At 37.7% G+C, this 19,214-nt stretch overlaps 1 long non-coding RNA gene and 1 pseudogene across 1 annotated transcript in view; one reads left to right on the top strand and one right to left on the bottom strand.

Moving 5' to 3' along the window:
• Positions 1-19,214, bottom strand: part of LOC144616659 (uncharacterized) — a 179,759-nt gene that overhangs the window by 51,273 nt on the left and 109,272 nt on the right. The window lies entirely within an intron of this gene.
• On the top strand, positions 14,017-15,924 carry LOC132669745 (importin subunit alpha-1 pseudogene; annotated as a pseudogene).

Here is a 19,214-nt window from a genome sequence, read left to right as displayed (position 1 = left end):
GACAAAACAGATGAACATAAGGGAAGGGAAACAAAAAATAATACAAAAACAGGGAGGGGGACAAAACAGAAGAGACTCATAAATATGGAGAACAAACTGAGGGTTGCTAGAGGGGTTGTGGGAGGGGGGATGGGCTAAATGGATAAGGGGGCATTAAGGAATCTACTCCTGAAATCATTGTTTCACTATATGCTAATTTGGATGTAAATTTTAAAAAATAAAAAATTAAATTAAAAATAGAAAAATTTTTAAGGAAAAAAAAAAAAGAAAGATGGAAACCAAGAAGAGAATCTTACCAGACCATGCTAACACCCTGATCTTGACTTCCAGCCTCCATGTTGAGAAATAAATTTATATTTTTGGTTTTGTTTTGTTTTTAAATTGAGAGAGAGAGAGCACACAAGTAGGGGAGTAGGGCAAAGGAAGAGAGAGGTAGAATCTTAAGCAGGTTCCACACTCAGCACGGAGCCCAACACAGGGCTCAATCTCATGATCCTGGGATCATGACCTGAGCCAAAATCGAGAGTCAGATGCTCAACCAACTGAGCCACCTAGGCACCTCAAAATTTCTGTTTTTAAAGCCAACCAGTCTGTTAAGTTTCTCAAATTCCACATATGAATGGAAAGCATATGATATGTGTCTTTCTCTGACTGACTTATTTCTCTTAGCATAATACCCTCCAGTTCCATCCATGTTGTTGAACCTGGTAAGATTTCATTCTTTCTCATCGTCAAGTAGTAACCCATTATATATATAAAATACATCTTCTGTATCCATTCATCTGTTGATGGACATTTGGGATCTTATGCGGAATTTGAGAAACTTAACAGAAGACCATGGGGGAAAGGAAGGGGAAAAAAATAGTTTCAAACAGAGAGGGAGGCAAACCATAAGAGACTCTTAAACAGAGAACAAACTGAGGGTTGATGGTGGGGAAGGCATGGGGAGAGGGTAAAATGGGTGATGGGCATTGGGGAGGGCACTTGTTGGGATGAGCACTGGGTGTTGTATGTAAACAATGAATCACAGGACTCTACTCCTGAAGCCAAGAGCACACTGTATACACTATATGTTAGCTATCCTGACAATAAATTGCATTTAAAAAAAAAAAAGCCAACCAGTCTGTGGTATTCTTTTACAGCAGACCAAATTGACTAAGACATCTCAAATGCACAGGGGTTACAGGTGCACTCTGGAGCCTACCCATGAATAAGAACAGTCAAGGGTAGCAACAATCACAACTAACACATGCATGGCCTTGATCTAAGAACTAAAGGGATACGAAGAGCAACCCTATGAGGCAGGTATTAATGCTATCTTCATTTTACAGGGGATGAAATTAAGATAAAATACATTTAGGTCATACAGCTAGCAAGTAGCAGAGCCCAGATTCACCCAGGCAGTTAGCTTTTCAGCAGTGCAAATTTATTTTTTCTCATTAAATTATAAATTACCTACAAATTTGATATCATTTTGGCAACTTCAGTATTCAACCCATATCAAATACCTGAGGATTAAAAATAGATTGAGAGGGGCACCTGGGTGGTTCAGTCAGTAAAGTGTCTGACTCCTGATTTTGGCTCAGGTCATGATTTCATGGTTTGTGAGTTCAAGCCCTTAATCAGGCTTTGCACTGACAGTACAGAGCCTGCCTGGGATTCTTTCTCTCTCCCTCTCTCTGCCCCTCTCTTGCTCAGGCTCTATCTCTCTTTCTCTTTCTCTTTCTCTTTCTCTCTCTCTCTCTCTCTCAAAATAAATAAAACTTTTTAAAAATGTCTACTGAAGGAAGAAATTATATCAATAGTAAATTATCTTTAAAAAAAGATTGAGAATAAAAAAACATATAAACTTGACAGGATGCTGAAGGAAAGATGTCTGAGAACATATGAAACAGACTAAACACAAGATCTATAATAGGAAATAGACTGCAACCACCAACTACAGTCACTCTCCTATGCACAGACCTCAAGAAAAATATCAAGAAAACAACCACCTCCCCACCTTCAATAGGAGTAGAATACACAACTAAACTCAACTTTTATAACAATAGGAAAACCACTTAATTAATATAATATGGCAACACATTTCTAAAACTCTGTGGCAGCAAAAATTCAAATAAAGGAGGTATGCTATTTAGCCATCTAATAGCTAAAGAATTTAGTTACCGAGGGCACCTGGATAGCTCAGTCAGTTAAGTGTCCGACTCTGGCTCAGGTCATTATTTTGTGGTTCATGATTTCGAGCCCATCATTGGGCTCTGTGCTGGCAGCTCCGAGCCTGGAGTCTGCTTCCAATCTGTGTCTCCCTCTCTCCCTGCCCCTTCCTGCTCATGCTCTGTCCCTCTCTCTCATAAATAAACCCAGAACACTTGATTCCATAAGCACTAGAGTGAATCAAGGTTTTAACCAAATTTACTTAGCTCTTGGATGTTAGGTATGACAGTTGCAGTGTTTGCCTTGAGAGCTGACAGATAGGGGCATCTATAGATTCCATATGCCTTTGTGAGTCAATGCCACAATGTTATCTTGTCATTTTCACTTTGGGATTTTTATCTACTACTTCAGGTTAAGAAGGAAAGGCCTCAAATGTGTGTTTTTAAAATACATCCAGGACAACACTTCTATTTTGGAACTCTTCACTGGTTAAATAAAAAAACCTCCAATAGCTGCTAGATAGGAGAGGAATACCAATCATTTCAGAAGCTGAGAAATATCTGATGAGCTACTACTTCAGTTCCTGAAAAATAAGCCCATTCAAAGCTAGCTAAGGCTGTGATATCCCAAATGAAATGCTAAATCTAGGCTGCATTTCTTGTTGTCAGCAAGAATGTATAAAGTGCCTCAGAGGATGCAATTTTCCTTGAATGTTATTACGAACTGCCTTCATTTTTGAAGGAAAGATCTCCTCTTGCTTATACAGTATCTATAGTCTCATTTTGGTGCAATGCCTTCTCAAGTTCTCTAGAATGAATATAAAGTTGTACCTCTACAAGCTCTTTTACACAATGTACATGCCAGAGAAATCAGATATAATGTTGAAATTGATCAGTAAAATCTATGAAATAAGGGCTATGCAACCATATCAGCATATGTTATAAGATATATTCCTTTTTTTTTCATGTCCCTCTGAACTTATTTGACAGAATTTCAGAAGGGAAAACGTGTTTGCCAGAGGGCAGGTTATTTTTGCTTCTTGGAGTCACCAAAGATGCTAAAAGATTTTCAACTTTCTTTGCCATTATTTAAACTTCATCATCTTAGACATCTAGTCATACTCTGCATGCCACAGCAGTAGGGATTCTTTCCTAAATTGTCCTTTGTCTCAAGTGTTTCTCAGGGCACTTCTAGGCAGGTATAGACATTTCAAAGTCACAGCTAGTTTTTTGTTTTTTATTTTTTGGTTTTTTTAATGTTTATTTATTTTTGAGAGAGCAAGATAAAAAGACAAAGCATGAGCGGGGAAGGGGCCGAGACAGAGGGAGACACAGAATCCGAAGCAGGCTACAGGCCCTGAGCTGTCAGCAAACAGCCTGATGCAGGGCTCGAACACACAAACTGAGATCATGACCTGAGCTGAAGTTGGACACTTAACTGACTGAGCCACCCAGGCACTCTATCAAAGTCACAGCTAGTTTTAAAACACCCTTACATCAACACCCAAATAAAAGCAAAAAAGCTGTTTTTTTAACCTAGTCCATCAGCCACCACACTAGGTTCTTGAACTCTCCTAAATATCAATTTTCTTCTATTATTTTTAGAAGTATAATCCCAAGACCTTCAATACCGTCAAGCTATATAAATATATCTTTTTTCTTGCCTTCAGGAGGTTAAAATCATAAGCTTTTGAAGGTATTACTTCCTCCCCTCCTATTCAATCCTCGACCCACTATTACCTTATTCTTTTACCATTTCAATAAAGCTATTCTTGTTCTTCTCTTGGTCTCTGATGGCCTAACCTAGTGTCATTTTCAGGTTTTGTCACTCAACAGCATTGGATACTGTTAGCCAATACCTCCTTCTTTGAATTATCCACTCCTTTTTTCCTGGTGCCACTTTCTCCTAAATTTTCTTTTATTTCTCCCATAATTCCTTCTCAGCTCTGTCCACTAACTCCTCTCCTTAATTGGTAGTAGTCCTAGGTGGACATTTGTTCCTCTCCTCTGATTTGACACACTTGTCCTGAGAAATCTTATTCACATTCAAGTCTCCGAAAACTTCTATACATTGAGAACTCTATTATATCCAAACTAGATCTCTCTCTTGAACCTCATGCTTACTTTACCAACTGCTTCATGATCATCTCCACCCAGATGTTCCAAAGAGTCTCAAATTCTAAATGTCCAAAACTTAATCCACCCTTCCCCTTCCCAAAAGTGGCTCTTCTCTTTTGATTAATAAAATAATGATCCACAAAGTCAGAAAGTTGAGATGAACCCCATGTTGTTCCTTTACCTTAGTCCAAACTCTCCATAATTTCTCATCAAAAGATGTTAACTTTCTAACTGGTCATCCAGAATCTGGCATCACCCACTGCCTCCACCCTCCACTCTCCATATTTTTGAAGTCAAACCCTTCAAAGGCCTCCATTGTCTGCAGGTTGAAGTCCAAACTCCAGAATAGAGCATACAAGTCTTTTTGGCATTTGTGTTCTTGTCTACCTTTAAAAGTTATACCTGCATAAGCATAATACCCTTTAGGTCCATTCATGTTGTCACAAATGGCAAGATTTCATCCTTTTTATGGCTACATAATATTCCTCAGTGTAGTGTGTGTGTGTGTGTGTGTACACCACATCTTCTTTATCTTCTTTATCCATTCATCTATAGATTGACACGGGTTATTTCCATAATTTCACTATTGTAAATAATTCTGCAATAAACACGGGAGTACATACATATTTTCAAATTAGTGTTTTTGTATTCTTTGGGTAAATATCCAGTAGTGGAATTATTGGATCATATGGTACTTCTGTTTTTAATTTTTTGAGGAACCCGCATACTGTTTTCCACAGTGGCTGTATCAATTTACATTCATACCAACAGTGCATGAGGGTTTTTTCATTCTTTTTTCAAATAAGTCAAACAGAGAAAGACAAATAACATATGATTTCACTTGTGTGTGGTATCTAAAAAGCAAAACAAATGAATAAACAAACAAAAAGCAGAATGAGACCTATAAGTATAGAGAATATAGTGATGGTTGCCAAAGGGAACAGGGTCAGGGAATAGGAAAAATGGGTAAAAGAGAGTGATATATACTCCAGTTATAGAATGAATAAGTCACAAGAATAAAAAGCACAGTATAGAAAATATAGTCAGTGGTATTTTAATCATGTTGTATGGCATCAGATGGTAGCCCACACTTGTGGTGAGCATAACATGATGTATAGAGTTGTTGAAACACTATGTTGTATACTAATGTAACATTATGTGTCAATTATACTCAAAGTTAAAATTAGAATAAATTAAGTTATTAAATTAAATTAAATTAAATTAAATTAAATTAAATTAAATTAAAAGTTATATCTGCAACACATCTGGGTCTCCTGGTTGCTTCAGAACTTTATGCATTTTCTTATATGCTACCTCTCTAGCCTGTAAGAGAAGACTGGAACACTAATTCATTCTTCAAGAATCCACTCAAGAATCCACCCTCTTTGAGAAGCCTTTTCTAGTCTCTCCAGGAAAAGTTAAGTGCCTCCTCTCTTGTGCCTTCTCAGCATCTTGTTTATTCCTCTACTGTAGCATTAATCACTTTGTTGTAACTGTTCTTATAGTGGAGGGCAGGAATAATGGCTTCTTCTGTTCATCTCTATATTCCCAATGCTCAGAACTATGCCTCTCACATAGTAAGAGTTTAATAAATACTTTGAGAATAGAATGATGCAAGGGTCATATAATTCTCTACCTTTCAAAAAATATGCCTATGTATTTATGCATGGTTTTAGATCAGAAATCCCCATTTTAATCCTAAATGGAAATAAAACCTAGTGCTCCTGACTTTACTGATTTTCCTCCCCCTCACTTATGGTTGTTTCAGGCATATTTTGGAGGAATGAGAAATTCTAGAAAGTCCAGTGTCCTCTTCATTCAGCTAATCACATATCATATGCTCAAGGACACTATCGAAGTTGAATCTTATAGATACCAGGGAAAAACCAAAGTTGAGAGCATTTTCCTTCCCTGCTTGTTGAACAGATAATATCACAATGTTAGTATATTAGATTCTGCTGTTGCTGGAGATATCTGCTTCTGTCAGAATTTCCCTGACAGAAGGCCAACCTCATGGAAATTTCCCTGACTGTGGCATTTGCTCTTCAATGCTATGTAGCCTACACAGGGTTGACCTCCAGAAAAATCACTGACTCCTCAAATATTTCAAGTAAGTTTCTTATACCCTCTCTATATAATCAATCAACAAGCTCTTTGGGTCTCCCAAAGACATAATACCCTAAAATATCTAGTCTATCATCCAGCACATAGCCTGACTTGGAGCTCAAACTAGTGAAATGTGAGATCATGACCTGCGCCAAAATCAAGAGCCAGATGCTTAACTGACTGAACTACCCAGGCACCCTAAATATTGTAACATTTACATGAGTTAAGTTGATAGACATGTCTCCAAAACGTCATAAACTTAGAATTTTATTGATGACCCAAATGTTTAGCTTTTATTTATGATTATTAACAAAATGTGATATTTGTTAGCATAAATATACTTTAGGTATGGTTTTATATAAATGTTTCATATTTAATGTGTTTTTGCTTGGTTTCTATATACACTCTATATTCTATGAGAACTTGTCATACATTTGGAGCATAGTACTTAAGAAATAATTTATATTTGACCATGAGGTTGCACCTATTCAGTGAAAATGCAAAAAGAAAAAAAGACCAAAAGCCAGAATATTAAAAACCCAGAAAAGGATCTGTAGTGCCAAAACCAGAATTCATTCTAATTGAACAGAGAGAAACTTAATGCCCATTACAGACAGGAAGCAGGGAGCTGGCTAATGAATGTGGTTGTGCTTACAACAGACTTCACACTCTCTAATGAACAATTATCTCTTATAGTTCATGCTAGACAAGAACTCCCTTTGCCTTCCAGTGTAACTCCTCCACAGAAGAGTACATTTGTTTTTCTGCCCTTAACCTTTTAAGCCAAATGGATATTAAAGTATTTTAATGCTCGCTCTAAAATCAAGTATGTTATGTTGCAACAAAACATCTGGGCCTTAGTTGCTGTCCTCAAAGACTGTTCCAATTCTTTTCTCATTTCTTTATGTCTATTACTTGCTAATGAATGAGTGAATGAATTTCCTTCTTTAAAATGGCATTCTGAGATTATACATAGTGACCCAGTTGAACAGGTATGATAACAACTACAAACGTCAAAACTTTATTGAGAAAAAAGGGGAGAGATGGTATAGGAAGTATGGTTTTAGCTATTTTAAAAATGAGAAAATAATATTTAAAGGAAATATGTGAAATTTAAAGTTATTAAATATGAAGAGAAATTAAATATTTTGCATGTTTTTTTCTGTATATTTGAAATAACCCATGATGAGATTGACCAAAAAATTATCTACCTTCAGCTAGACAAGACAAATAGCAATAGTAATAAGATTTAGAATTCCTCACTCTCTAAATAGCCACTGTTCTTGCTTTGCCAATCTCTCTCCCTAATTAAACTTTTTATTTCCTAGTCCTGCTCCCAGACTACCCAGTATTACTGCACAATGCCATGCAACTAGTGGTTGCCTTACAAATTCACTCCAACCAATCTAAGATACTGTTACTTAACAATTTGTTTATCCCTCTACTTTAATCTACTATTACCGTATTACCCACTTGGACTATCACAAGACCTTTCTATTTTGCTCAGACCTCAACACACACTTATTCTAATTGAACAGAATCTCCACGGTGTTTTTCACAGTGGTTGCATCAGTTTCCATTCCCACCAACAGTGCACAAGTGTTCCTTTTTCTCCACATCTTCACCAACACCTATTGTTTCTTATGTTGTTGATTTAAGCTATTCTGACAGGTGAGAGGCTATATCTCGTTGGAGTTTTGATTTGCATTTCCTGATGGTAAATGACGATGAGCATTTTTTCATGTGTCTATTGGCCATCTGGATATCTGCTTTGGAGAAATGTCTGTTCATGTCTTCTGATCATTTTTTAAATTGGATTATTTGTTTTGGGGTGTATTGAGTATTTCACATTCTTTATATAATTTGGATACTAATCCTTTATCAGATATGGCATTTGAAAATATCTTCACCCATTCCATACAATGTCTTTTAGTTTTGTTGATTGTTTCTTTCCCTGTGCAGAAGCTCTTTATTTTGATGTAGTCCCAAAAGCTCCAAAAGGGTTTTTGTTTTGTTTTGTTTTGTTTGCTTTTATTTCCCTTGCCTCAAGAGACATAGCTAGAAAAAAGTTGCTATGGCTGATGTCAGAGAGGTTACTGACTCTGTTCTCTTCTAGAATTTTTATGGTTTCAGGTCTCACATGTAGGTCTTCAATCCATTTTGAATTTATTTTTGTGTATGATATAAGAAAGTGGTCCAGTTTCACTCTTTCCTATGTTGATGTCCATTTTTTCCAACACCATTTTTGAAGATACTGTTCTTTTCCCACTAGATATTCTTTCCTACTTTGTCAAAGATTAGTTGACCATATATTTGCAGGTCCATTACTGGGTTTTCTATTATGCTCCATTTATCTATGTGTCTGTTTTTGTTCCAGTACCATACTGTCTTGATGACTACACCTTTGTAATATAACTTAAAATCTGGAATTGTGATGCCTCCAGCTTTGCTTTGCTTTCTCAAGATTGCTTTGGCTATCAGGGTCTTTTGTGGTTCCATATAAAGTTTAGGATAGTTTGTTCTAGCTCTGTGAAAAATGCTGGTGGAATTTTGATAGAGTTTGCATCAAATGTCTAGATTGCTTTGGGTAGTATAGACATTTTAACAATATTTGTTCTTCCAGTACATGAGCCTGGAATGTTTTTCCATTTCTTTGCATCATCTTCAATTTCTTTCATAAGTGTTCTATAGTTTTCAGAGTACAGATCTTTTACCTCTTTGGTTAGGTTTATCCCTAGGTATCTTATGGCTTCTGGTGCAATTGTAAATGGGATTGATTCCTTGATTTCGCTGTCTGTTGCTTCATTATTGGTGTATATAAATGCAACAGATTTCTGTACATTGATTTTATATCCTGCAATTTTTCTAAATTAAAGGATAAGAACTAGCAATATTTTGGTTTAGTCTTTCAGGTTTTCTACATAGAATATCATGTCCTCTGAAAATAGTGAAAGTTTGACTTTTTCCTTACAGACTTATTTGCCTTTTATTTATTTCTGTTGTCTGATTGCTGAAGCTATGACTTCCAGTACTATGTTAAATAACAATTTTGAGAGTGGACATCCCTATCTTGTTCCTTACCATAGAGGAAAAGCTCTGTCTTTCTCCACTGAGGATGATACTAGCTGTGGGTCTTTCATATACAGCCTTTATAATGTTGAGGTATATTCCCTCTATCCCTACTTTCTTCAGAGTTTTTATCACGAATACTTCCTGTATTGAAACCACCAAAACCCTAGAGGAGAAAACAGGCAACAACCTCTTTGACTTCAGCCACAGCAACTTCTTACTTGACACGTCTCCAAAGGCAAGAGAAATAAAAGCAAAAATGAACCATTGGGACCTCATCAAAATAAAAAGCAAAGGAAATAATCAACAAAACCAAAAGGCAACCGACAGAATGGGAGAAGATATTTGCAAATGACATATCAGATAAAGGGTTAGTATCCAAAATCTATAAAGAATTTACCAAACTCCACTTCTGAAAAACAAATAATCCAGTGAAGAAATGGGCAGAAGCCATAAATAAACACTTTTCCAAAGAAGACATCCAGATGGCCAGACACATGATAATATGCTCAACATCACTCATCATCAGGAAAATACAAATCAAAACCACACTGAGGTACCACCTCACACAGGTCAGAGTGTCTAAAATGAACAACTCAGGAAACAACAGATGTTGGCAAGGATGTGGAAAAATGGGAACACTCTTCCACCGTTGGTGGGAATGCAAACTGGTGCAGCCACTCTGGAAAATAGTGTGGAGGTTCCTCAAAAAATTAAAAATAGAATTACCCTATGACCCAGCAATAGCACTACTAGGATTTTATCCAAAGGATACAGGAGTGCTGATTCACAGGGGCACATGTACCCCAATGTTTACAGCAGTGCTTTCAAAAATAGCCAAATTATGGAAAGAGACCAAATGTCCACCAACTGATGAATGGATACAGAAGATGTGGTTTATATATACAATGGAATACTACTTGGCAATGAGAAAGAATGAAATCCTACCATTTGCAACAACGTGGATAGAACTGGAAGGTATTATGGTAAGTGAAATAAGTCAGACAGAGAAAGACAGATATCATATGTTTTCACTCATATGTGGAACTTGAGAAATTTAATAGAAGACCATGAGGGAAGGGAAGGGGAAAAAATAGTTTCAAACAGAGAGGGAGGCAAACCATAAGAGACTCTTAAATACAGAGAACAAACTGAGGGTTGATGGGGTGGGTAGAGTGGGGGAGAGGAGGAAATGGGTGATGGGCATTGAGGAGGGCACTTGTTGGGATGAGCACTGGGTATTGTATGTAAGCAATAAATCACAGGAATCTACCCCCGAAGCCAAGAGCACACTGTAATACACTGTATGTTAGCTCACTTGACAATAAATCATATTTAAAAAAAAAAGAATATGTCTTGTATTTTCTGAAATGCTTTTTCTGCACCTATTGAGAAGATCATATGGTTCTTATCCTTTCTTTTATTAATGTGGTATGTCACATTGATTGATTTGCAAATCAATATTGCAAATATTTCAATATTGAACCCTCCTGCAGTGATGATTCAAACCCCACTTGACAGTGGTGAATAATTCTTTCAATGTACTATTTAATTCAATTTGCTAGTATCTTGTTGAGAATTTTTACATCCATGTTAATCAGGGATATTGGCCTGTAATTCTTTTTAGTGCAGTCATTAGTGTTAGAATCAAGGTAATGCTGGCCTCATGGAATGAATGAGTCTGGAAGTTTACTTTCCTTCCATTTCTATTTTTTTGCAACAATTTGAGAAAAATAGGTATTAACTCTTCTTTAAATGTATAATAGAATTCCCCTGTGAAGCCATCTGGCCCTGAACTTTCGTTTGTTGAAAGATTTTTGATTACTGATTCCATTTCTTTGCTGATTATGGGTCTGTTCAAATTTTCTATTTCTTCCTGTTTCAGTTTTGGTAGTTTGTATGCTTCTAAGCATTTATACATTTCTTCCAGATTGCCTCATTTGTTGGTATATGGTTTTTCAAAATATTCTCATATAATTATTTATATTTTTGTGGTATTGGTTGTGATCTCTCCTCTTTTATTCATGATTTTATTTATTGGGGTCCTTGTTTCTTTTTGAAAAGCCTAGCTAATCAATTTTATTAATTCTCTCAAAGAACCAGCTCTTAGTCTCTACTGTTTTTTTTTAATTCATACTTTTTTTAAGTTTATTTATTTACTTAGAGAGAGGCAGAGACAGCACAAGTGAGGGAAGGGTAGAGAGAAAATCCCAAGCAGTCTCTGCCCTGCCAGCACAGAGCCCAATGCAGGCTTGAACCCACAAAGCCATGAGATGATGACCTGAGCTGAAACCCAGAGTTAGGCACTTAACTAACTGAGCCACCCAGGTGTCCCTTTTCTTGTTTGTTTCCATATCATTTATTTCTGCTCTACTCTTATTATTTCCCCTCTTCTGCTGGCTTTAGGTTTTATTTGCTCTTCTTTTTCTAGCTCATTTAGGTGTAAGGTTAGGTTGTGTTTTTGAGAATTTTCTTGCTTCTTGAGGTAGGCCTGTGTTGCAATACACTTCCCTCTTAGGACCACCTTTGCTGCACCCAAGAGGTTTTAGACTGTCATGTTTTCATTTTCATTTGCTTCCATATATTTTTTTTATTTCTTCTTTAACTTCCTGCTTAACCCATTCATTCTTTAGTAGGATGTTCTTTAACCTCCATGTATTTAGGGTCTTTCAATTTTTTTCTTGTGGGTGACTTCAAATTTCACAGTGCTGTGGTCTGAAAATAAGCATGGTATGACCTCAATCTTTTCACACTTGAGGCCTGATTTGTGAACCAGTATGTGATCTATTCTGGAAAAAGTCCTATGTGCACTCGAAAAGAATGTGTATTCTGCTGCTTTAGGATGAGATGTTCTGAATATATCTATTAAGTCCATCTGGTCCAGTGTGTCATTCAAAGCCATTGTTTCCTTGTTGATTTTTGGCTTAGATGACCTGTCCATTGTTGTAAGTGGAATATTAATGTCCCCTACTATTAGTATTCTGTTATCAATGAGTTTCTTTATGTTTGTTAGTAACAATATGTAGGTGTCTTTTGGTCTAAAATGAGGGTCTTATAGCAACATATGAATGGGTCTTGCTTTTTTATCCATTCTGTCACTCTATGTCTTTTGATTGGAACATTAATCCATTTACATTCAAAGTAATTAGTGACAGATATGTATTTATTACCAAATTATTACTTAGTTTGTGGCTAAGTAATCTTTCTGAAGATTTTCTCTGAGCCTTTGTCTTTCTCTCATGTTTTGCTGATTTTATTTACTGATATATTGTATTTCTTTTTATTCCTTGCATGTTTATTAGTGGTCTTTGATATATGGTTACCATTAGGTTTGTACATAACCTCTTCTGCATACAGTAGTATATATTAAGTTAATAGTCATTTAAGTTTGAACTCTCTACTCCCCACATTTTAGGTATATGTTATTATATTTTATATTCTTTTTTGTGATTTCCTTAACTGTTTTTTTACAAAAATATTCATCTTCACTGCTTTTGCGTTTCCTACCTTTATATTGTCACTTTTGATCTCTCCTTTCCACTCAAAGAGTCCCCTTTAATATTTCTGGCAGGGCTGGTTTACTAGTCACGAAGTTCTTTAGTTTTTGTCTGGTAAATGCTTTATCTCTCCTTCTATTCTGAATGATAGCCTTGCTGGATAAAGTATTCTTGGCTGCAGATTTTTCCCATTCAGCACTTTGAATATATCATGTCATTCCATTCTCACTTGCAAAGTTTCTGTTGAAAATTTCCTGCCACCTTTATGGATTTTCCCTTGTAAGTTACTGACTTCTTTCATCTTACAGCTTTAATATTTTTTCTTTATCTTTCTATTAATTACAATATGTCTTGGTGTAGGTCTGCTTTTGTTGATTTTGATGGGAGTTCTCTGTGCCTCCTGGATCTGGATATCTGTGTCCTTCCTCAGATTAGGGAAGTTTTCAGCTATTATTTCTTCAAATAAATTTTCTGCCCCCCTTTCTCTCTCTTCTTCTGGGATTCTTATAATACAAATGTTACTATGTTTGATGGAGTCATTGAGTTCCCTAAGTCTATTCTCGTTTTGTGTAATTCTTTTTTCTCTCTTTTGGCCAGCTTGATTAGTAAACATTATTCTTTCTTCTAGGTTACTAATTCATTCCTATGCTTCTTGCATCCTGCTATTCGTTCTGTCAAGTGTGTTTCTCATTTCATTCATTGAGTCCTTTATCTCTGCTATGTTACTCCTTATCTCTGTGTAAGTCTCACTTATGTCTTCTACTCTTTTCTCAAGTCAAGTGAGTATCCTTATGATAATTGCTTTAAGTTCTCTCTCAGGCATGTTACTTATATCTGTTTCTCTTAGATCTCTGGCTGTGGTGTTATCCTGTCCTTTCATTTGTGATAAATTTCTCTGTCTCCTCATTTTGTCTGCCTCTTTGTCTGTTTCTCTGTGTTAAGAAAGTTAGCTATAACACTGTCTTTGGGCTGAGCCATTGTGGACATTTTGAGGGAAGCTGACCTACATGCCCCCACACCATCTCCTGGAAGCCTGAGCCAGCTGTATAGCTTTCTCCCTTTGTCTCATAACCATGTCCACCAATATAAATGCTAATTCACCAGCTGCCTGCCTTAACAGGTTCAAGAACAAGGGGAAAGACAGTACAGAAATGAGGTGGCACTGAATAGAAGTTAATGAGGAGCTGAGGAAAGCTAAGGATGACCAGATGCTGAAAAGGAAAAATGTAAGCTCATTTCCTGATGGTGCTACTTCTCTACTGCAAGAGAACTACAACAACCAAGGCACTGTAAGTTGGTCTGTTGATGACATTGTCCAAGGCATAAATAGCAATTCATTTGGAAAGCTAGCTCCAGGCTACTAAAGCTGGTAGGAAACTGCTTTCCAGGGAAACACAGCCTCCCATAGACAACATAATCTGGGCTGGTTTTGATTCCAAAATGTGTATACTTCTTGGGTGGAACTGATTGTAGTCCTATTCAGTTTTAATTTGCTTGGGCCCTCACTAACATTGTTTCCAGAACATCAGAACAGACCAAAATTGTGGTAGATGGAGGTGATACCCCAGCATTCATTTCTCTGTTGGCATCTTCCCATGCCCACATCAGTGAACAAGCTGTAGGGGTGCTAGGAAGCAATGCAGATGATGGTTCAATTCCTCAAGACTTGTTTATCAAATATGGTACAGTTGACCTGCTGTTGGCTCTCCTCACAGTTTCTGATATGTAATCTTTAGAATGTGGTTATTTACATAACCTTCCTTGGACACTTTCAAACCTCTGTCACAAGAATCCTGAATGTCTGTTAGATGCTACTGAGCAGATTCTTCCTACCTTAGTTCATCTCCTGAATCATGATGATCCAGAAGTATTATTACATACTTTCTGGGCCATCTCCTATCTTACTGATGGTCCAAATTAATGGACTAAAATGGTCATGAAAATAGGAGTTGTGCTCCAACTTGTAAAGCTTCTAGGAGCTAGTGAATTGCTCATTGTGACTCCCGTGCTAAAAGCCACAGTAAATATTGTCATTGGGGCAGATGAACAGACTCAGGTTGTAATAGATGTAGGAGTACATGTTGTCCTTCCAAGCCTGCTAATGAACCTCAAAACTAATATTCAGAAGTAAGCTATGTGGACACTGTCAAACATCATAGCTGGTCACCAAGACCAGATACAGCAAGTTGTGAATCATGGATTAGTACCATCCCTCACTGATTTTCTCTCTGAGACAGACTTTAAGACACAAAAGGATGCTGTATGGGTTGTGACCAACTATACAAGTGGAAGAACAGTTGAACAGACTGTATACATCATTCATGGTGGCATAATAGAACAATTGATGAATCTCTTAACTGCAAAAGATACAAAAATTACTCTGGTTATTATGGATGCATTTCAAACATCTTTTGGCCTGCTGAGAAGCTAAGTAAAACTGAGAAACTGAGTATAATGATTAAAGAATGTGGAGATTTGGACAAAATTGAAACTCTACAAAACCATTAAAATGAGTCTGTATACAAAGCTTCATTAAACTTGATTGAGAGGTATTTCTTTGTAGAGGAAGAGGAAGATCAAAACGCTGTTCCAGAAACTAACTCTGAAGGCTCTACAATCCAAGTTCAGGATGACACTCATGGTTCGTGTGATCAAGCCCCAAGTTGGGCTCTGAGAAGAGGGCACCGAGTCTGCTTGGGATTCTTTCCCACTTTCTCGCTGCCCCTCCCCCACTCACACTCTCTCTTTCTCAAAATAAAGTTTTTTTAAAAAATTTTAAGTTGTTTGTTGTGTACTATGTTTGGTATATCTTACTGTTTTTCTACTAAGAACTCTTTTAAATGTGTTTTATTATTGTAGCACTTTTTACAATGAAACTGTACTTGAACAGTTCCAAATTGTACATACTCTATGAAGCTTCTCCTCTAAATGGATTTCTTACTTCTTTGTGGAATCCATATCTTGCAGTGTCCTGTAACTAAAGATTAAATTCCACCCTTTTCTAAGAAAGAAAGAAAGAAAGAAAGAAAGGTAGGTAGAGAGAGAGAAAGAAAAAGGCAACTATGTCTTCTGCTCTTGAAAGCAGTGACTTTATGAAGAAGAGGTCCTGAAGTGCCTTGCAGGGCGATGTTCCCTGTTCACCAGAACCTGGCACTTCAGGAGAGTATCCTATGTGTGTTGCTTATGCCCTGATACTGTTTCTGAGTCACTTTTCCTTTCAGCGCAATTGTCTGCACTGACTCCCTGCCTTTTGTGAGTTCTCCCTGCTCTTTGTGGTGTTAGTGGGACCCAGCAGGCCAGCTCTGAGCAGGCATGCCTGCCAGAGAATTTAAGAACAGGGTGGTGGTGTTAGAAAATTTTTCATTGAGCCACTAGTTCCTATTCTGGATTCCCTGAAGTGCTAGGGCAGCTGGGGCCTACATGTCAGGTGGCCAGGGGCATGAGGCTAGGCGTGGTGCTTGTTGGTAGCTGAGCATAGCTGGGCCCAGGGCATAACAGTGGCAGGGGGCAACCTGGCTGGGTGCTGTGTGGTGGTTAGGTGTGGCACAGCGTGCATGATGGCAACAGCTATGCACCCAGCAGCTGGGTGGGCCACAAGCAAAATTTGGGCAAAATTTGCCCCAGCCCTGTACCTGAGCTAAAAGTATCTGTGCCACCCTGCCACCCAGAGGTTTTAAAGCCAAATATTATAAGAAATAGTTTTTCTCATGTGAACTCCATGGTGCAAGGGCCCAATTCTCTGCCCTCTCCATGTGCAGTTTCCCCTCCTCCTACAGGCATCCTCCCTCTGCCTTTCTGACTTTCCTAAACTTTCACATGCAGCTTCTTCTCTATATTTAGTTGTGGAGTTTGTTCTGTCAGCCTTCCAATCATTCTCTGGCTTATTGACTTGGATGTGGATGATATCTAGTTGTAAACATGGGAGGGCCAAGTTCAGGGTCCTCCTAATCCATTATCTTCCCAAGCTCTATTATAGTATGATATTTTGATATCTTGTTCATAGAATTAATAAGATTAAGGCTATGGAATAGTTCAGTACCTCCTATGACCTTACAATTTGTCAAGCATCTGGGCATGGCACACAGACCCTATGGTGACTGCACCCTCCAAACACGGTCCACTGCCTAGTGTTTACACCTTTGTGTAATCCCCTCCTCTTCAGTGTAGAAGAGACCTACGACTTGCTTTAACAAATAGAACACAGCGAAAGTGTGTTCTTCCCCATTTTATATTACATCATATAATATAAGTGTGTCACTCCCATTTTATATTACATCATATAATATTGCCTCTTAGCAGACTGAAGTGAGAGATTCTCCTTGCTGTCTTGATAAAGCAAGCAGGCATACCAAGGAAGCCATGTGTCAAGGAACTATGGAAGGCCTCCAGACAACAGCCAGTAAGAAGCCTGGGCCCTCAGTAATACATCCTTAAGGAAATGAATACCACCAACTTGAATGAGTATGGAAGCAAATTCTTTCCCATTTGAATCTCCATGTAAGAATGCAGTCTCATTCTGAAGTCTGAGCTATTAACCATCACCACAATGAAGAGAATACAGATCAGGACAGAGAGTGCTGCATGGCAAAAGTGAGCAAGGGCCACAAGGACAGAGATGGATGGGATAATGCAGAGACAGACACAGGGCAACATCAACCAGCCCTTTCAGAGGCAAGAAGAAAGCAGGTACCAACATTTTGCAGAACAAAATGAATTAAACATTTTGCACAGTTTCAATGGGAAAAAATTCATTCTAAAAAATATCTCTAAGCAAAAAAGTTATATCATCAGGCAGAAGAGAGTAGGCAAAAATACCATGTAACACACAGAAGAGGATCAGAGTAGGGTCAGCTAAACTTGGCCAACAGAAGAAAATTCAAACCAGACCAGAATAAAAACTGTTTCTTTTACAAAGAGTTTTCACCGAAAAACTGGAAATTTCTATCAAAAGCCATTGTCCCACTTTGTACTTTGTGGCATTGAACTACATGAACTGTTATCCTTACAGACTGGGGAATCAGGCATTGTCCACAAATTCTTTTGTTGCTTATGAAAGTTCTGAATTAGAGATCTCATCATATTGTTATAGATAGGCAATTGGATTGATAAAAGCTTCAAGATCTTTTCAGTCAACATTCTGGTGATGAGAGTGGGTGAAACCTTTTACTCAAGTCTATTTTAACAAGGTGTATTTCTGCTCAAGTGGGTACACTTTATAAGACATTATATGATCCAAGAAGGTGAGCCAGAGTCAGCTATTAGTAATTCACTGGTAAACATAGTAAGTCTGGTATCAGAGGATCCAAGGTTCTAGCCTAGAGCAAAACTGAAGATCAATAACCAGAGAAAATGGGTGACTATGGGGAGTAAGTAGGTGAGAAGCAGACTCAACTATGAACTAGGAATGGAGTCAACCTGCTTGCCTTTGCCCCAGAGCTACCTGATCAGAGAACATCCAGCCAAGTTAGACATCCACACACAGCACCCTTGTCTCCTGTCCTTCCCTCAACAAATCAGAATTTCCAGGGATACCTTCCTTAGCTACCTCACCAATGCTGCTGCATATTTGTCCCTAAAAATGTAGTACATGATATCCTTGGCATGCCTACCCCGAAAACAAAGTAAGAGCTTCAAGCCTTCTCAGTGCATCCAGTTTACAACCACATTTTTCTTTGACAAAAGACAAACATTGCTGAGGCATTTAAGTACTTTCAATGACATTGGATCCATCATCAAAAGGATGCTTTCCAGACTGTCAAGCACTTATTGATTTCAGGGCCTATGCAGTATATGATAAAAGACTCCTCTTTCCACAGACAGTTTGCCTCATTGTGTTGGAACAGTTCTCAGCTGTTTAATGCTAGATGAGTAGTTGCATGTAACTGGTCAGGATTTCTGATTTGCCCTCTGGATGTGAAATGTTTGGTCAGGAGAAAATACATCTCAGAAATGTGGTTCATAAGTTGTATAATGCCTCTAGGGTATCCTAACTACAATCATGCCAGCTAAACTATATCATATTCCAACAGAATCTATATGAGCCTCATGTTTGTCCTCTCCCTACTACTGTCCAGCATCAATTCCTGCTCATTTTGGCCCCCAATTTGGTTTTGCTCCCAGGACTTGATCTGTTCTCATCCTACTATTTCATTTTTCATTCCTAACTCAGCTGTTCCCCTTATAATTGTGCATGATTCAATTCCTGCCCTGCCCATACTGCTTTACTAAAACTGCTCAGGTCAAAGGTCACTGATTACACCTTTATGCCAAA

This window comes from Panthera onca, chromosome B3 (genome assembly GCF_046562875.1).
Source record: "Panthera onca isolate mPanOnc1 chromosome B3, mPanOnc1 haplotype 2, whole genome shotgun sequence".
Lineage (NCBI taxonomy): Eukaryota > Metazoa > Chordata > Mammalia > Carnivora > Felidae > Panthera > Panthera onca.
Note: the sequence above shows the minus strand (reverse complement) of the source record. Positions and strands in the feature narration are given on the sequence as shown.